Raw genomic sequence first — 21635 nt, forward strand, 5'->3', positions numbered from 1 at the left:
TGCTCGCGTGACATGCTCCTTATAAGGAAATGTGTTATTTTGTTATTGTTCTCGATATTACTTTTCACATATAAATGTTTGAATTAATCTATCGCTAAATATTATAACAACTACATTTTATATTACTTATTCGGTTGTTATTTTTTTTTTCTCAAATATATATGAAATGTTTATTGAATAAATAAATATACAATTCACGCTTTTTGAATTGTAAAATAACGAGGGTCCCACGTTTTTTATATTCAAATTATTTGAAATAGAATCCATAATATCGGCAAAAAATTATACACGCTCCCTGAAGAGGCCGATTTAAAAAAAAAACTTGGTAATTCAATTTTTTATTGAATAATTCGACAATCACGATCGTTTTTCTAGATATTTCGACGTTTGTCTATTTATAATATTACCATGTTCATCATTTTATATAGATATAAATTGAAATATGTAAATCAAAGACATAAGTCACTTCAAAGCTATAAGAATAGTTAAATAAATTCATATAGGATTATAATAAAACTATTAATAATGATTTTCTAAGCGACGATATAAGGGTACCTAGGTAGGTAATATCGTGTTTCATCATAATGATTAGATTCTTTGACGTCTCATTTTAAATGCGACGGCATAATTAGAAAAGTACGCACGAACATTTGCAACATGATTTTAAATTCAGTAAGTATGTAATTATTTACAAGATTACCTTTATTCTATTTACACCATCGAAAATTTGCTCTACCTCCTATATAAGTCTAATTCCACAATCTTTTCCCTACCATTCCCAGTCCCATCCATTTTGTAACAACAGATTAGATGCTATTTTATATTTTCATGGCATATCTAAACTAAAGAAGACCATTCACACATACTTACTAACATTATCAATTTTTTTTAACAAAACTTCTTTTAAGGCGCGTTGAGAGTCTAATTTCAAAGTCGCGTCATGTCAATACCGCCACGTCATGGAGTAAGGCGACGATTTTGTTAACTTTGAATTTTGCCAAAGAAGTTTCACTTCTAACACGTGTCCTCAGGACACGCGCTCTTTTTTCTTAATTTCGAAACTTCTAATAAGTTCCAGAATTACTAACATATTTAACTTCATAAAATGGTCATACGTTAATCTACCCACTTCTCGTTCACCTTCCAGTCAAACAACAACAACATACACATTGCTAACATTCAACAATGTAACAATCCGGTTGCCAGTTACAGTCGCGTGATTACCTGACAATTTGCAAATTAATTTCTCGACGTAACATTCAACTTGCGGCTAATAAACACAGATAATTCACAGATAATTAATCTCCCGTGATTTGATGCTGATTAACACTTTATTATCTATGCAATTTTGACCAATTTTATATCGTTCGTGTTTTCCATTACCAATTATTACCGGTTTTTGTGTTATCTGTGCAATTTTGTTAGATCAATTCTATAGACCAACTTAATACTTGGAACGAGCTAGGCATATATTTGTTTGGAAATTGAATTAATATCGTTAAAGTTGCATAAATAGAGCATTAATATGTATGCACAAGTGTGCACTTACATACATATATTTCGCTCTCATATTATTCAAAAATTATAAAACTAATTGATAAGAGCGAGCGCGCACGAGCAACTTTGTCTCCGCAACTATTTTGTCTCTCCCATCAATTTGTATGGGGAGTTGCGTCGCTACGTGCGCGCACTTTCATACTAGCCCATGGGTGAAGAGACAAAATAGTTGCGGAGACAAAATAGTTGCGGAGACAAAGTTGCTCGTGCGCGCTCGCTCTAAGGAATAAATATCTCCTGCAAGAGTAAAAAATCTCTACTCATACTTTGCCTGACGACGTCATATTTATTCTAAGGCAATTTGATTACATTTTAAACACAATCGGCATTTTCCCCTTACCTACATTACAATAAATACCTTTCACGCGTAATATGAATAACAGTGAATTTTGACCCAGATCAAAATAAGCTCTACTTCTTTATCAAGCGTACCCACATCTGTAACCTAGTTAACTCCTGTTTGACCACTCGCAAGGCCTACCATCCAATGTAACCAAAATGTAACAGAGAAACGGTTGCCATGGCAACGCAGAACTTCGCAAATTATTATCTGATGGGCCGTCCACAATGGGTAGCGTTGGGCGAGTAGAGGCAATCATGACAGTGTAGAGAGCCTAAATTTCTATGATCGGCCATCGTTGTAGATGTTCATTAATAATCGCCGTAATGGCTCCAAACACTGGCAATCAGTTGTTGGGCCAACGCTGCCCATTGTGTAGACTGTAGAGGGTCCATAACAGATAAACGGTTGCCATGGCAACGCAGATCGCTAATTAACTGAGTATCTTATGGAACCAGCTTCTGTGGTGACAGGGAAAGCTATATTTATTACGACATGACATGTAAAGTATAGAGAAAAACATAAATTATATCCCACTGAACACAGGCATTTAACTCATGTTTCTAACGCGTAAATACTTCTAATAATATCTTAAATGAGAATAAACTGAAAAGTTTCAGAGCTTTAAAACGAATACTCATCAATAAAACGTACTTACATAATTTGAAAACAAAACGAATTTAAATTTAAAAGTTAATTTAATCTTAAATTTTTCTCAAATCACCTCTTCATAACTTTTTCAACGAGTTTATTAAAATTAAATTTTATAAATCAACGCGAAACCCAAAAACAAACAATCCGATACGTTAACCGCAACAACCTCTTAAATCGATATTTAATACGGATTAAGAAATAAAAGATCAAGGCGAGAATAGGATAGGGTTGCCACTAACATAATATCTATCTATATTGTAAGTACATTTAGGTCGGTTATGAAACAATATTGTAGAGTGACCAAAAATATATTCTCTACCATCTCAGTTCTCACATACTCGTAATACTCCATAGTTGTCGATAAAGACACTTTATAAAGTGTAGCCTAGTGCAGCCTATAAAAATTAAAAGCTGACCATTTAATTTATCTTAAAAACGAAGATATCCTTCACAATAAATCTGCATTTTAATGACTATCACATCAATTACTCACTCTTTATGAATACATAGATAAATCAAAAATTGACAACCCTACCACACGCAAAAGGATAAGTCAAGTCTTGAGGCGTCCTATAAATACAGTGTCTTCTTCTTTTCTGCCTTTTAATCTTACATTGTTTTAAGGGTACGTACGAAAAAGTTAATATAATATATAATATTAATAAACAAATGCTTCATACTCAGATATACATTTTAAGAAACAGACCTAAATACGCTGCAGTCGCTTGCTTTTAATACAAATTGTGAATAAAAGAAATGATACAAAAGTACTTAACTAGAAACAATTTGGAGCAAAGTAACAAAACTACAATTATCAAGACAGTTAAATCCAATTATTCAATAGAAATGGGTAAATCTACGGATTATGAAAGTTTATTGGTATTGCTCTACATTAACTTAAACATAAAAAATCATATAATCAACTAGAAAACAACCCTATAATATTATTTATTCGAAACTCACTTATACAACCTACTTTCAAGTCTAACAAGTAAATATCACTCCCAATATATCTTATATATAAAAATGAATCGCAAAATGTGTTGGTAAGCGCATAACTCGAGAACGGCTGAACCGATTTCGATAATTCTTTTTTTATTATATTCCTTGAAGTACGAGGATGGTTCTTATGTAGAGAAAACGTAAATATGTACCGCGGGCGAAGCCGGGGCCGACCGCTAGTTTCCAATAAATTAAAAGAATCAAATAAACAAAACCCGGGAATTACCCGTGGCACAGTTCAAATGAATACTAAACTGCATTTCGCAATGCCCGTGATAAGGAATCTTTATGACTCCTAACAGATGCAAGTCATGACATAACCAGCCCTTGACATTGTTTATCTCAACGCAGATACGCTATACACGTAGATTATTTGGGTCAAAATGTTAATTTTGGAGTAATTACTTCATTAAATTGTTTTAAGGTCAAGCTTTTATAGAAGTGTAACAGATGGGATGTACGTTATTCCCATAGACCATATGGGACTTTACTAAAACAGGACAAAAGACTCATAAAATTTATTTAATTAAAGATATAAAAATTAATATTCGTTTGTAGAGAAGAAGGATCAGGATTGATTGGTATTTGTATTTACATGTAGACTTAGTGAGCCTCGGAAATAAAAACTTACGGGCAGACTGAAAATCAGCGCTGTTCAGGTGTTTAAAGCCCGACAGCATGGCTGAGTCTGACCCGATTGCCATGTAAACTATTGTGTATTTTTTTTTAGTAATATAAGTAATTATTAAGTGTGTGTAACATGTGGCAATAAATATTTTTTCTTTCTTTCTTTCTTGATAGCACTCTATTAATCTCCTCTCTACTAATGCTCAGTCTTTAAGGTAAGTAGTAGAATATGTAAGATATCCTTTAGCCAAATCAACGTGATCACATGAACAAAAGCTTCCAAGTACCTACAATTACTCTCAAATAAGCTCATACTTTGCCCTCAATCGGAGTACCCACGGTGAAAGTAATGAAATTCGGCCTATAGGGGCGGAGTGATACCGTCACCGCCAACGGACTTCCGACTATGGGATTTGCATACAACAGACGCAATTCGCAGTGAAACCTCGCTGACTTTCGCAAATTCGTATGTGAAACGGTGAGATGATTCGCGGTTGGAATTTTAAAAAGTGTATATGGCGTAAGTTGCTGACCAAAAACTTAAACTTCACTGCTCGAAAGAGATCTAACCCTTTTCAATCATTCACTTCTCAATGAACTCATAACCAAAGCGAGCATTTTAAACCCTCTATTAGATAATTGACAAACTTAATCTTAATTTCTCAACAATCTCCTATCTCTCTTCAAAACTTAAGATTATTAATTTAATACACAACGAACGCCTCTCACCTTAGCTAATCATCAAACCGCAAACACAAACCCCACTTACACAATACACACTCGTACTCAGCAAACAGGGACAATACTTCACACACCTTCCAAAGCACACAGGACTCGAGAAACATCTTACTTACTTACTACTTCCTACACATGTGAGCGAACACATGTGGCTAATGGAACAAGAAGACAAGTGAGTCCTGACACTGGTAACCTTCGGGAAGTACATGTTGAGAACTGAGGTATTTTTGGAATTTTATGTACGGTATACCCACCGAAATATGGAAAAGAAAAACAGAGGTGAAAAGACGCTCCAAATAAAACATTTTTTACAATATATCCCCTATTATTTTATAAATTTATAATCCCTTGTTTATTCAATTAAATGAAGCTGTAATTACAAAAACCATGTTAATACTTAATACATTTAGCAACTATCATAATCCTTTTTAAAACCAACTCTTTTTCAGTTAATTAGTTTTTACGTAACTAAGACAAATGCCTAATGTCTTCAAACTTTTTACAGCTCCCGAATGATGTCTGTTATTTTAGCACCTATCGCTCAAGTGAGACTATAGGTCCCCCGTAATTCAAACCACGTACAATATTTTAAATTTTTTCGAGTACTTTTTGCAAATTCGACTATTTCCTAAACTTACGTTCCCTTAGATCGTTGGTACAAAAAATCCTTGTTTTTCATATAGCTCCCTTACAAAGTTTACCTAATCATTAAACTCGCCTCCATAAGTAGCAAAGGATTAAAATATTTTATACGCTTAGCTGGCCCTCACCCACTTAGTGCTACGTGTTTTGCTTTTTAATGACACCTACTGAGCCGTCGTACATACTTTGTGTGAATTTAAGATAATTATTTTACGATATTTACGTGTTAATTTTAATAGAAATAATAAATATAGTAACTAACAAATGATAAAACTCATGAAATAATTATATTGTTAACGCTCCGTGGTATAACAATTTTTCAATTAAATCTTTCTATTTTTTTAACGATAATTGAAACAGCCCAAAATTACAAAAATAAGATAAACGAGCATGAACTTTTAAAAATCAGCACTCGTTTATTCCTTTTAAATTTTGAAAAACGTAAAAAAAACTAGTCATAAATTATCCAATCAAATATCCACAACACACGCAATCTACAATCAACCTTACATAACACAGCATAATGTTTATTTTCAAATACAAATAATACAGATAAGCAATGTCAAACATCCCATGTCAATCAAACACTTTCCACCGATTGTGAGGTTATCGTAAGATTACAAAGCAATGAACCCGTGATGCCATTTCTCTGACTGTTTGGTGCACGCTTCTAAGAAAAATCGTTGTATCAACTCTTGATAGGTATACTTATTAAAAAATGAGCGTGTGTACGAGTCAGAAGTGAAACTTCTTTGACAAGAATCAAAGATACCATAATCGTCGCCCTACTCCATGACGTGACGGTTTTGCCATGAAATTGAAATTTTACTCTCAACGCGCCTTAAGAAGTTTAACTTCAAAACAGTTTATACCTATAGAAATAGTACTACGTGTGAACTTGACCAAAATACCAACAAATCTTTCTCCTTGTCGTACTTCATTTCAATTCCCAAATAAATATATAGCATCACTAGCTTTCCGCCCGCGGCTTTGCCCGCGTTTTCAAAGAAAAACCCGTTCCCGTAGGATTTCCGGGATAAAACCTATCCTATGTTCTTTCTCGGGTATCAAAATATTTCTATACCAAATTTCATGCCAATTGGTTCAGTAGTTAAGGCGTGATTGAGTAACAGACAGACAGACAGAGTTACTTTCGCATTTATAATATTAGTATGGATTTAATAGATATTAATAATATAACCTATCACCGTTAATAACGTCATCAAAATCAAAAAGAAAAAACTCAATTTCACACGGGACAGACCAAATAAGACGCCAACAACACTTTAAATCTTATTATGTATATCGGAAAATATTCGTGTACTCATTATTAATTAAAATCGGATAAATGTATACATTTATATCTTTTTACGATATTATTACATGACGGCGCGGATCAACAGGTTTTCACTGCGCAGTACAAAATGTGCATATTAAATATTGGATCTGCTTCGATCGCTCAAGTCTGGATAGAGGCAATTATAAGAAGCTTCTGATATTACTTTTTATTTAAGAAAACAGTATTTTTAATGCCATTATAAAATTTTCGCATAGGGAAGAAATCATACTCAAGCTGTTACGAAAGTTTATCTGAAGATATTGGCTCTAGTGCTATAAAAAATCGGGATCAATTTGTCTATAATTTGTTATACGCTTGGCCGATAAAAATAAGGTTAAGCATATAAGTATTGTATTATTAAACGTTAAAAGTAAAAACTGATTTAAAGTCTCTAAACAAACATAGAAGACCTTATTAATAACTTTGCGATAAATCGCAATGTTGCTGAGTTAGTCAGGTAATTTTAAAATTGTATCTTTAAAATAAAAAAAGTTAATAGCTAACACGGGCTTTTATATCGAGTTCTTAAAATAACTCGATATAAGAAACGAGGATATTATTTCACAGTTAATTAAGCCATAGTAAAAGTTACCAAAACAAGCAAAATTTTACTTGGCATTAAAAATGCCCTTCGCATGAAGCGTTTTAAAAGGTAAAGTCAAAACACCCATACATTGGAGGACACGAAGCTCATTGATAAAATCAGTTAACGAAAATAAACACGATTTAATTTAAATTATTTTATTCATGAAATGTTGGCGAAAGATTGTTATCACAACAAAAACTGTAGAGCAAGTCCCGCTCGCCCAAATGAGCATTTAAATCCAATTAAAGTACACGAAAAATTGCAAAACAATATCGTACTGTTCTAAATTGTTTCGGTTTAAGATCGCTATTTATTCTACTGCCGTGTTTGGTCAAAATTGGTAAATTGGTACCTGCAATTCCGATTTATTCAATGACACACAAAATTACTCTAAGCGGGAACATAGAAAGCAAGGTTGAGAGCATAGTACGGTCTAATCCTCCGGGGCTACAATCAAAAAACCACTCGCCAACTTGATAAAAGGACGTAAGATATTTCAAAATAAATCCAAATACCGCGTATTGATTTAAAACTACTAATTATAGATGACGAAAATTAGGTTAATCATGCATCAATAAAAGCTAAACTTCATTTGAAAGCAATCGAAGCCAAATTGCTGATTGATAAGTTTCTTTGAAGATTTATCTATTAAGTTCAGTTTATTAATGCGACTAATTTTATGAGGTCTATAAATATGAGTAAGGCCTTTCAAACACGTTTCATTGAAAAGTTCATTCAGCGGATTCAATATTGCAATTAACTACTGATAATACCTGTAACTTGCGAGTTACAAAATAAAGAAATCATAAGTTGAAATTGCATACAAGATTGGCGTTATTAAAGTCCCCTCTGCTGTCGACCATAAACACAAGAAAATTATCGACACACCTCTAAAAGTTGAGCACTTATGTTCAATAATTTTTAATCATCTACACAGAATGTTGAATCGTGAACAACATCTTTATTACTTTGTAAGTGAGAATGGATACATTGGTAAAATAATAATAAATCATCGTAGACCTTATAAAACCATAAAAGTTTGCAATGGACTCGATGTCAATTCAATTAATATTCATACTCCAAATGTATTCATATCGCAGGACGGTAAACGTTGAAAGTTTAAATTGCAAAGTATAAAATATAATGTAAGTCGTCAAATTATTCAAACAAGTGCAAGAAGGGAGATGTTATTTCTCGAGGGAAAAAGGAGGATTGGAACTAACCGATATAACATAGAATTAATTCAGAATTAAAAATACTTCCGTCCCTGGGTACACTTCAAGGCAATAAGCAAAACGGACTTGATCGAAAATCACGATGCCAACATAGAGCAACCCACAAAATCTAACACTCGTGCCAAATATTGATAAAGTACCATAGAAAAAGTGGCTTGTATTTACACAAATGACCAGCGCATTCTGAAACATGACCGTGAACCATGGCAAAAAAAGCCCCACAATATATATCTGTTACCCGACCCACATTAGCGGCCCCGATACGGGGAAATCGCGATGTAATTTCGCGACTATATTTCGGAACACTTTTACTTTGGCAACGGGTTACCGTTTTGATGACACCAATTTCTCTTTCGATACCTACAAGCTTTTAGTTGATACAAAAGTAGCACAGACTCTCATAGTAACATTAGAAGGTGGATTATGTAGAATTTGAGAACGATACAGTTTGGTAAACGTTATGAAACTTTATGGTACGCCTACAATCTACATCATCGACTTTATTGTCTAATACGTCAACGAAACTACATCTTCGTCAACAATCTTTTTCGATAATATATTTTGGTGATTAAGTAAGTTGAAAGTAAATATAAAATAGGTAGTTAAACTCCGTCAGAATTTGTGTTTTTAATCTGGTGTGGGTTAGTAAATTAGACATAAAATGATGTTGTCCACAAAATGGTTATTTCTAAAACATTATTAAAAAAAGAAACTCATGCTCATTATGCACTAAATCACATAACCTGGTTCCTTTACTTCGCACTCTATATTTCATTCAATGAACGCGATAAATCAAACGGCCTGTCCGTTCCGATTTTGATTGAACTATGAAAATAGCTGTAATACCAAATACATTGGAAATTCAATTTCGCTAAAAAACATGTAAAAAAAAGAAAAGTAAACGACTAAAGGAACATTTTTAATACAAGCTTAGAAGACTGGAGATACTAACTCCATAATCGCAAGAATTTAAAAGAATTATAATATACTAGCGGTCCGCCCCGGCTTCGCCCTTGGTACCTACATGTTTAAAATATCCTATCTCTCAAGTTGGATCGAACTGCACATGGTGTGCGAATTTTATTATAATCGGTTAAGTGGTTTAGGAGTCCATTGAGGACAAACATTGTGACACGAGATTTATATATATTAAGATGTATTTCTTACACAAATATCCCATGTATAATGACAGAAATATCTGGCTTATGTTAATACTGATTGCATTAAACCATATAATTTATGGAAAAACTAAGAGCAGTTAAGTGGCTGAGAGCGAAACTAATACAAGTTAGTCCGGTGTATTACTTTCGTTTGTTTGAGCCGAAAGTGACTTTTACTCTCGCTATGCAGATACGTGGCAGATACTCATTTTATTATTGCGCGGGAAAGTCACCTTTCGGCGGTAAAAAAGGTCTCCAGCTGAGCGGAAAATTGTGCAAAGGGAATCAGTTAGGTAAATATTACTGGAGTGTGAAGTACAATGTCTCTGTATTTTTCCATTGAATCCTGTGCATTGGTGGTTGTGTTTTAAATTTAGAAAAAGTTTACATGAATGTTCTCTTGGTAGATTCAATAGATTTTGGCATTTGTAATCTTGTCACTTGATGTTCTATTTGATGAAATTGATTCATCATTTAAGTTATAAAATAAAGTTAAGGAGACGCAGAGAATATAATATCAATCGTCAGAATTAGACGTTATTTTGTAATATATCCTTTGTCAACCCCAAATGTAGCCTTATCGATTAATCGAGAGAACTCAAACGTAACTCAAGTTAACCCGCATTGAATTTCAATACCAATAATTGAAGTCAAACAGGAGCCGATACGTATCAGCACTATTCACTATTTTGGCGTCATTAAATAAATCGATAATCGAGCACCGTTAGCTATATATCTCGAGTACAATAAATTGCAAACTATTAAATCCCTAGTACTTTTATTGAGCATAAAACCAGCTAGTGGCGAGTCCGTTAACCCAACCACAAAAACAAACAGGATCGAGGCAGGTTGCGGCTAACTAAACCTTTCCTAACCGATTCATTGTCCTTTCTAGGGGTATTGCACCGGGCAGGTGAGGCGCAATTCGGAATCGCTTTACGACAGCTGTACTATGTACTAGTTTTCCTAGTATCGTGTTAATGATAAATATAACGTCGCATGAAACTCGATAGCTTGCGGCGTGGAAGGCCACACGGAGTGTTCCAGCGGTGCTTCGTAATAAAATATTGTCCAGTGCGTGTGTTTGACAAGCCTTTAGGTTTAGTAACAGTCTCATCTATACCACATTAAGTGATGTAGATAATATTATACTAGTCTGTCTAGAGTGGACAGATGAACTGAAATTTAAAATCAACGCCATTATTTTTTAAAGTTTGCCCACAAGAGAATGTATTTTAAGCTAAGGCTTTGCATATACATACCATTTTTATGACTTTATCTTAATTAACTGTTATTGTAACCAAATAAATAAGATAATGAATATAATTAAACTCAGTAGATACAGATTCAGAACCAGAAGTATCAAACGCAGAACTAATACCACAATAAGTTAAAACCAATAAAAAAATCTCATAACAAAGCTTAATATATGACCACATGTTGATAATATAAATTATGCAACTCGACCCGGCTTAGATAGATAACACTTTAATAAACCGAAACACAATTAGAATCGTGATATATACGTTTTTACTGTGACGAATCGCTTCAAATTGATAAACGCCTAGGTCTAACATATGATGCCGATTTTCAAGGCAAAACTTTTGCTAAGAACCGACACACTGATATCTCCCTGGAGTGTGATTTAAGATATTATATGTATTTTGTCAAGAATGAAACAGTACGAAGTGCTACTTTCTTCCTTATACTCTACATTATTAATAATGTGCATCAAATCTTCTATATCAATGTTTATGTAAGCATCAATGTATATTGCCTTTGACCATACAAAGGCTTGACTATTCACCAGTCGTCTTGTAAAAACCGTTACACATAAAAATCTATCGAACCGCGATAACTCCGAGCAGAGATAACTTTGAGTTAGAACTTTTCAACGTCGGTCAATATACGATAAGCTGAAGCAAATTATCACTAACCGACACTGTTAACTGTCTGTTAAGAATCGTTTAAAATGCTTTATCATATACAAGTAAGAAAACAGTTAAGAGTATAGTAATACTTGCTGACAAATGTTTGTACTGGGGAAAGGTCTAATTTTGAAGTCTTATTAATTTAACGTTTGCTCGTACTCGAATAAGAGTTATTAACGTATTTTAAAGTGAAACTTTTATTACATCGTCTCAAACTTTTTGGTCTGTGTAGCGCATGTCGCGTGTATCGCGGCTGCCGAGTAGGTATACCTACTCGGCAGCCGACCGTCACGCGACATGCGCTACACAAAGCAGTGTTCGGAACCGTTCGAACAGTTTCACTTCTACGTGGTTTCATAAAACCACACAACATTTTTTTTGTGTTTGAAAGACCATCATTTTGATTTCTAATGTTTGGTAGGATTATAATATCGCTAACGTATAATTTTGTACACAAATTGTCGACGAATTAATAAAAGTGTAGTATAGTTTTTATATCAATCCTTGGTAATACATACCAAGATATTCTATATAATGTAGACCACTAAATTGTCTTCATTCACGAAAATTTTTTATAATAACTAAAAAATTGAATTTCCGCCCAATCTAAGCTGCGTAACCTGAAGGGCACAAAATAATTGCCAAAAAGCGTGCTACCAAAATGTGAATTAAAGCGTGACATTTTTAAAGTTTTATACATTAAATATTAAATTTGTATTATGTGTTGTTTCATTTGTAATCCTAAGAAATATAGTTATAGAGTAACTATACTGAGGTAATAAAAATATTACAACTAGATATTCTGCACAAAATTTATGTCAACTTATTATGATGGTAACTGCATGATTAGCATCTATAAATTGACTACTCCGCATAATTACTTTTGCTTAATATTTTACATAGGTTGATAGAATAAGAGAATTCTTATTTTCAGAAGCTCTATTCGCCCTCTATCTATAGCAGAACTTTGTTAGAGTCGTGCTCCTTTTGTAATTGCTGGATTTTTCGTGTAATTATGTGTGTTATTAAGAAACATTTATTGCCAATTACTTAAGTTCTTTTCTTGGAAATTAAATTATGAAACTGTATACTATGAAACGGTTCCCTTAGGACTAGGAGAGGAGAAAAGGTCAGACGTCTAGAGGTCGGTTCGAACGCTTCTGAAAGACATTCAAAGGCGAGATGTCTGATTATTTTCATTTCAAATATTTTATCTGTTCTCATTTCCCAATCTAGTATATTTGTTAGAGGAAACTACTACGTTTTTGTATTGGAATTTTCATTTATTTGGGCAGGAATTTATTGGCTGCTTGAGCACCCAATACCCATATTTGGCTATTCGGTTTTTTTGTTAGGAAAATTGTTTATATATGCGTAAAAGTAGTCACATACCCTATATTTATAGCAATAAACAGCTATAAAAGAGCAATCGATGGCGTTTCAATCAAATCATTTATCGAGCAATTCTAGATGACTTTTCACAATATTTCAATTAAATCAAATAAATCACACTGTAATGTAGAATCGTAAATTATACACAAGTACACTATAAATACATTTTCAGTATCAATTGATAAACGCAGTAACAATTGCAACTAACCAAACATCTAAAGTCAATTAACACGAAATCCATCTATCAATCATGTTATTCCCCACTTAAAGTTCAAACGCGTAAAATAATTACTTTAACTAATCTCATTTACCAACATAAGTAGGACATACAAATATAAAACATTCAATTAAAATAAACGTTATCAGTACGCAGAAATAAGCCAGTGCAATCAAAATGCATTGCAATGTACATATATGCACAGGCAAGATAAAGTGCATTCGCCTTCGTATCAACTATATGTTATACTATTAATATATAAGGTATATATTCTATTTACGTACATACGATGTTAAATTTGCTATACACCGAGTTAATCGTACAGTATTTTCAATATATTTTTATAGCAGAGAAAACATACATCAGACCTTTATCCAGCTCATGATCTACATGTAATAAACAAACAAAACTAGGATATAGAGCAAGGGCGACCAGCACATAAATCTCACTGCCTATAAATCAAGTTTGTAATCAAATTGTAAGCATACATATTCCTAATTAACACGACTCTACCGTTCAGCACATGATTACCATTAAACGCACGAAAAGTACCTGGACGATACGCGCATGCGATCCCTAATGTGACATGTTAATTTTATTACAACAACTCAAAAAACATCCCAACCGGTTGTTTCGAAATGGAGCTAAAGTGACATAAAAATGACGACCTTCACAATGTTCACTTTACGTGTTTAATTATTCGGAATTCCATCAAACATTCGTATTTATATGTGCTTATGGACAAAAACATTCGAAGATTTATCAATCGCATGTCACAGTTTATCTTTGTACCGATTTATCTCTATCTTATTAATCTTAGGACAGAAATGTAATAAAAGTACAGAGCGTTCAAAAGAAGTTTCATTCGTCAAATACAACAATCGCCAATTTTCCACCCACGACTTCCCATTCAACTTGACACGTGAGTGTCAGCGGACTAGAAAAAACTTTTTAAAGACCCCTGTGAAAACTTTTTAAATTTCAATATGAACAACGAGCGCATTTATATTTAATTTAGAGGCGAAGCCGAGAGATATATCGAAAAAAGACGCCGTAAAAATAAATATTGATGCAGCGCTATCCAATCATCGTTCATCTATTGAAAAACATTAAAAACACCGAAGATTTGAAAGTGAAACAGACATCGTATCTGACGTAAGAACTGTCTTAGATCAACAGGTTTTTATAAAAGAGGTACTCACGATTGGATTCGGTGTGGGGCAGATCGGTACCAGTCGGATGCTTCGACGCATACGATTGGTTATCGATCGAGAGTTAGATGTATCCAATGTTAAAAAAACCGGCACACTGAGATCACTTATCAATCGGTAAACGACAATTGTTTGTCGGTGCGTCGCGTCGCGCAAGCCCGAGTCGAGTGCCGGCGTGCGGTGCCGAGTCTTGTAAACAAATAGTTGGTGGGGGCCCCGCCAAAAAGCCTGGCCGAATCACGCCGTTCACTTACGTCACTATATGATACGTAAAACGGCTCTTATGACTGTCTTCTATGATTCTGATACGAGTTACTGGAGCAACCTAATTCTGTCGAATTTATTTTAGCTATAATTTCATTCATGGTTCCACCGTGGCCTTGTTACTGGTCTACAAAATGCAAATAAAATAATAGATCCTAATAATTGCACGTCACCGTTCGCGTAATCATTTCGATAGATAATTTTTGACACCAATGTCCCAAATCTATGCAGATTGCAATCATATGATTTAAAAGGCACTTGTCATTGATAAGTGTGTAAAATTAGTTGAAAAGAATTTCTTTAACATCCGTTTCTATGAGATGAATTTTTAATAAATTTTCTACAGAATTAGATTTTTATAAAGTAAATAAATTTTCGGCAGCAATTTAGTACTATTTTAACATAATTCGCACACATAACATATTAGGTACTTCTGTTTTATTCAAAACTTTCACTTACTCAAAATTTCCTGCTGCAAAAACAATATATAAATTACTATACATATCTTTATATACAATACTGGACAAGTTTTGAGTTGATGTAAAAAATAAAACCACATTAAACTTACCCCACAAGTAAGTGTAACCCTATCTGTTTGTCTGTCATGCTCCACATTGCTCATGGCTCAGCTATCCCCTAGTATAGTCATTAAAACGTTCATAGTATAAAAATATCGACCGGAACAAGGCATCACGCCTGGATAGTCAACGGTTCCGTAATAACCTATGAATTTTTAACACCTGACCTTACTCATGCCAAACTTCCCCTGCCGAAACCACAAGAATCATTGGACGGTTAACAACGACATATGATACAATTTTAGCCTTAGGGACCTCATGAAAGTCCTCAAATTGTGTTTAGTTAGTATTATTTAAATGCGTATCATGTAGTGTGTTAAGTGTAATCCGCATAGAACCTTTACAAAATAGGTTCTATGTTGCATCCTTGAGGTACACCATAATACATACGTATAGAAATTATGAACCAGACTTTTTATGTCAATAATATATCAGTATAATAAATTATTTCTAGATTTAATTTTAACTCAAATTCAACGAGCAATATATACTATTTACTACACATGTTTTTAATGTGTCAGTTCCAACATTCAATATTATCAAATGCCTCTTTAAAAATCATTGAATATTTAAGATTTCACCATTAATTCATTGTTTTCTAGTACCGAGCTATAAATAGTTTTTTGAACGGGAATAAAAAACTGTATCGCCATGTTCATGAAACCAAAGATAATTTTATGGCTTTAAAACAAAAAACCTGTTGGTATGGTTCTATAGACAGTACTGGGTTTTTCCACAGAACTCTTTGATTTCAATGTGATCCAAAATTCCATAGATCTTTGTTAATTCGTAGTAGACCGAAGCGTTAATATTATGAGTAATTTTTTGAAATAGCAGAAATAGCTTACTATGTTTTTTTTTTATTACTATTAAATTAATGATTCTGAAATTATACACTATTCCAGATGTGTGTCTTATTAGTTTTTTAAGATTTAATTGAATACAAATTTTGAAGTAAATTTAAACATTGTACTATGCCTTTTTAAGTTACGTTGCTGCACTGAATATCAACTTATCTATTATACAAAGTTCAACTCTGATTACGATGTTGAACATTTTCTTTACATAATCCTTTAATAAACAGGACACAGTACATGATTCTGGTGACAAGTGAGACTAACACTTGTACCAGAAACTGGTAGACCTTGGTCACGCCTCTAGTTTTGCCTAGGTCACCTACTTTTAACGAACATGCCTGATAATCATAGGATATACTAGAAATATACGAGAAAAATCCTTAAATATATCCCTACAATTTTTTTGCATTGAATTCAGTTATTCAAATAATAAATCTGAATACAATACATTCGATATACGGTAGCTTTTTTTATTATTACTATTCAATAACACCTAGCAGTGATACCATACATTATTAATAACAAAAAATCGGATGCATAACTCCATAAATTCATGACATGCAAAATATAGCCGACCTTCTGAAAACTTTCCACAAACCGGTAAATATCAGCTTATAATCTAAAACATGAACGTGGGATAAAAACATGGAATAATTCATTGTCCTCTAAACTGAATTCCAGTTGCTAAAAAGAGCTCTAGAATAACTCAACCGACCCAAAAGAGATAAGCATATAAGGCCACAAATAATTTGCTAAATGCAAATTTGCACCTTGTTCTATCTACCTACTTTTTACGTTTCTAACACCGTATCTCTTGTGTTGATTCAATATTGTCTTATCTATAAGTTGCTAGCTAGCAAGTATTTGCCCAGTTTCTCATTTGTCTTTAAAGCTCGAGTTAATCCGAAGCTTTTTTCGCACCGCATCTCACGAGTCACGGTGCTCAAGTTAGGCGAGTTATCCAGCCGTAGGAACCACTTTTTGCACCAACTTAGCACATTACGCAGCAAATGTGGTCAATAACTCCGTTTTCATTGCACTCGCCACGGTTTTTGTTGACCACTGGCCGTAGAGGCTTGTAATGAAAATTGTAACAAACGTATAACATATTTGCCTTGGATTATCGTTTACAGCTTGTAATATAGTTTGAAGACTAGCTTATTATCATTTGATAAACAGTTTAGTATTTATTGCAGCTTATTTACATAAACAAAACAGCCTATCTACAACCTAGTTTTGGCATATGTGCTTGTTAGATAAGACTGGCGTCAATATTTGTTGGGTTTTCCATCACCTTTAGGTTTAAACTACTTCGTAATTAATTCGATATTTACTTACATATGTATAAAATTTTCATGTCATGTACTATCAAGCTATAGTTTTTTCTATTATTAAAAATTTGCATAATCATGATGATGTATTTCTTATGACCTAAAAATAAACAATGACTCAATCCTGCCATCGAAAGGAGATATATTCCATAGTGATAAATAGGAATCTAGAAACCATATAAAAGTTAGTTATCACGAATAAACAACGAGGGTGGTATTTATGTAAACAGTTCTACAATTGATGTTTGCTAAACAAGCCTTGAACTCAAACTATTATTATGACGATCTCAAATTCACTTTTGAAAACAACTCATTGTTATTCCATTTAACCTACTGAATAAATCTAACCCATGGAATTTATGCAGCGAGATCTTATGGAACTTTTGAGAACATATTAGAATACCGTCAATGACAAGAAGCGAATACATTTTTAAGCTATTGCATAGCTTCTATCGCGGGCCTTGAGCGCGGGACCGAATCCAGAAATTCCGCAATGAAAAACCTCACGCTCCCCACTCCGACGGACACGGAGGTGTGGGTTGAAGGCATGCTACTGCTTTACCGTGGCAGACGGCAGTCCCCGAGTGCCACACGTCTTTTTTTAGATTTACATATTATTAAACGAGGTATTAGACCTTATCCTCAACATGATAAACTAAACTTACGTTTGAACCAGATACTTTTGCATGAAACTGAATAAGATAACGATTAATAAGATCCTAATTACCGATGATTCAAGCAAGCAATCACAAGAATCAACAAACTATCCTCATATCCACGCAAAAGCCAATCATAGGAAAATTCTGGCAAATCCTGCCTACCCATGTTAATCGTATCCACCACGTATCCATAAACAATGAATTTTAAACACCGATGAAAGTCAATGGTGATCACGAGGCGACCGATCTGCGTTTCAAATTCATCACTGACGCAGTGTGCACGCTCAATATTTATGTGGAATATAAAACGCTGTATAATGCCCACTGCTCCCCCGGCATCTTATTTACTTCTTGCGTTTTGTGCTCCTTGATGCTTTACGGTTGGGTAATGGTTTCAATCAAATCGGTGAACCATTGCAAGACTAAAATCATAGAGCCTTCATATTGTAGACGATGAAGATCTCATTCTTAACGCTACTTAAACTCAAGTGCTTGAGTTATATTGGTTAATAGAATTTGTAACAATTAAACATCTATATAAATAAAACCTAACTCTACATTATTATCTGAAAACTTATTTAGAAGACTGAATTGTAAATTGTACTTCAGCTCATTATTTGGCACAAATAAAAAAAATGTTGTGTGGTTTTATGAAACCACGGTAAAAGTGAAACTGTTCGAACGGTTCCGAACACTGCTTTGTGTAGCGCATGTCGCATGACGGTCGGCTGCCGAACCTATACCTACTCGGCAGCCGCGATACACGCGACATGCGCTACACAGACCAAAAAGTTTGAGACGATGTAATAAAAGTTTCACTTTAAAAAGTATAAATCCACCTACAACTTAACTAACTAGCATTGAAAAAGCACAAAAATTACTTTATAACATTAACTCTACTTTCAATCATTCTTCAAATACTAAGGCAAATTTAATATTTTGTTGGTTACCCTAGAAAAGGTAATTTAATTAGTTATATCAAACCGAATTTTCATTACATTTTCTGATTTGGGACCACTAGCTAACCACCACCAAGGTTGCGGTCGTATCGGAGATCGTTAAATCTTTTAATAGGCTTAAACTTATTTATTTTATTTGCACGATGGCTTTAATGCCGACATCGAATTATTATTTTAAGTATAATAAAAATTAATCGCTGCTGTTCAATGTGATGAAGTAGATACTTAAAACTATATTTTTTTTGCAAATTAACCACTTCAAAATATCCATCAGCTTGAAATTTGTTACGTGCGTTTCTCAGGAATTGTTTTAAAATGTTCTTGATCGTAGGTACTTCAATTTTCATTTTTCGTTATTGTTCGAAATCGATTAACGATTGACCAAAATCAAAATAAATAATAATCTTAACCCTATTTTCTATGTAAACAATATTTATACAAAAAAACGACTACTATACTTTTTGTGCCCAAAACGAAACTTTACGTTAGGTATATGTAGTTAAACCTGGAATAATGGTGTATCAATGTGAAAAAAAATATGATTATCCGATGCATCATTTCACAAATAACAATAATTATATATCTGACCTCAACATATCACCGACATTCATTAAATTTAACTATATCACTAAATAACCCACCACGAAAGAGCGAACCACATAGTATATCGTACTTACATACAGATAAACAAATAAATTTCCATGCACCCGATCCTCTGTATTTACATTTTATAATTCACTACGCGATACCACCAGTTAATCACATTTTAAATGGGACAAGATCTTAAATCGATTTAAATGACACTCGGATAAATTATTACTACTCCGACATACATTTGTTTTTTTTCTCCTCGTACGTGATGGGGCAACAACGCTTTATATGTGTTTATTATTTTTAACATACCGACAATTGCACATGGTTTTTGTGGTAATAAAGAATCGGGTATAATTTAGGTTTAAATATCACGATTGAACAAAAAAGGTGATTTAATGCTAGCGTATTGTACTATTGCAGATTAAATACTGGAGTATGTTTAAAGTGGTGACAGTCTACGCTTAATGTCGCAATCAAATAATATAATTATATATATTCTTGTATAGGTTTAATCGTTTAAATTCACTGTACTGTCAAAGTATGTTAAAATAAACATTGATAAAAATGAGTATCCAGTAAACGAGAAATAGTAATCGCATCATCAGATTAACCCAAACACCAAATCTGAACGTCGAAAATTACAATAAACAAATTATTAATTCGACCAATAAGTATTCCCGTAACAATAACGCTATCAAAACATACTTAGAGCGTTGTTGCCTTAGATACAGTGCTAAATGAAGCTAGGAATCTAGGAAGCGCGTCTGCCAAGGAACATAATTCGATATGCCCTTAATTGGCCATCCGGTGAAACAGTTTCGCTAGGACATTACTATCAGCCGCATAATATCGTCATCAGCCCATTACTGTTGTACAGAATATATTCTCTCGTCTTTTTTAATTCACACCTTCAATCGACAGCAGTCTTTAGTTATCGACCTACTTAATTTTGGCGTCTATGATCTTTAAAGACTTTGACATCCCGGATATTACAATATCCTATGGGTAAAACATAAATGTTACTATTTTGGTGGAAACATTATGAAAGCTGATACTATTAAAGTTAAATGGTAGATTTTTTACTATAGGGAAGCGCTTGACCACAATCTGCTGCCTGCGACCTGCTGGTGAACGAAGATGTGGCCTAAGATGGAAAGCGCTTCCCTAAAAGATACCCGTATTTTTATACTTTTCTGATAATGTCCATTGGAGATCGAACTTAGCATATATCAAAATCACTTGCTCATTCTACAATCGAGGGTAATAAAAACTAAAATTCCTTTCTACTTTTTAACCATAATGGAAAATTCTGTGAGTAGACATTTTAATGTAACTAAACCAAAGTAAAACACATAAAAATCTTAGCGAGGTAAATAGAATTAATTTATTTATTTACCATAATTTAAGTACCTGTTCAAGATTTAATAGGCCTCATAATATGCAATTTGTAAGTCAAACGAGATCAGCTTTCATAGTAATAAAATATAATGATAAGGTGAAATCGCATTACGTTCATAATTACGTTACCGATTATAATTGAATTACCTTTATCACTGATTAAGGAATTTCTTTGCATGGATGACCCAATAAAATGATGCATAAATGTTACGTTAATTTGCATACATTAAAAAAGACCTTACCAATTTTCATGAAGAGGAATTTTACTTCGCAACATAGTAGGACCAGATTGTTGAAATCTATGGTGCATAATACGAAAGTTGTAAAACTAATGCCATGAATACCGAATTCCATTTCATCATCC

General features: G+C 33.5%; 1 protein-coding gene and 1 long non-coding RNA gene across 3 annotated transcripts in view; one reads left to right on the plus strand and one right to left on the minus strand.

Moving 5' to 3' along the window:
* Positions 1–21635, plus strand: part of LOC149487480 (uncharacterized) — a 128658-nt gene that overhangs the window by 50045 nt on the left and 56978 nt on the right. The gene's annotated exons all lie outside the window — the stretch shown is intronic.
* The window catches only part of LOC149487482 (solute carrier organic anion transporter family member 74D-like), a 64655-nt gene that overhangs the window by 37388 nt on the left and 5632 nt on the right, over positions 1–21635 (minus strand). The window contains exon 1 of one of the 2 annotated variants that reach the window (XM_089696110.1): positions 14623–14814. The exons of the other annotated variant lie outside the window; for it this stretch is intronic. The gene's annotated coding sequence lies outside the window, so the exon portion shown is untranslated. Of the gene's footprint in view, positions 1–14622; positions 14815–21635 lie in introns of those variants that run through there. 2 annotated transcript variants of the gene reach the window in all.

Source organism: Colias philodice, chromosome 6 (assembly GCF_061535455.1).
Source record: "Colias philodice isolate Cphi_HAF_F1 chromosome 6, ilColPhil1 Martin Lab GWU primary, whole genome shotgun sequence".
NCBI lineage: Eukaryota > Metazoa > Arthropoda > Insecta > Lepidoptera > Pieridae > Colias > Colias philodice.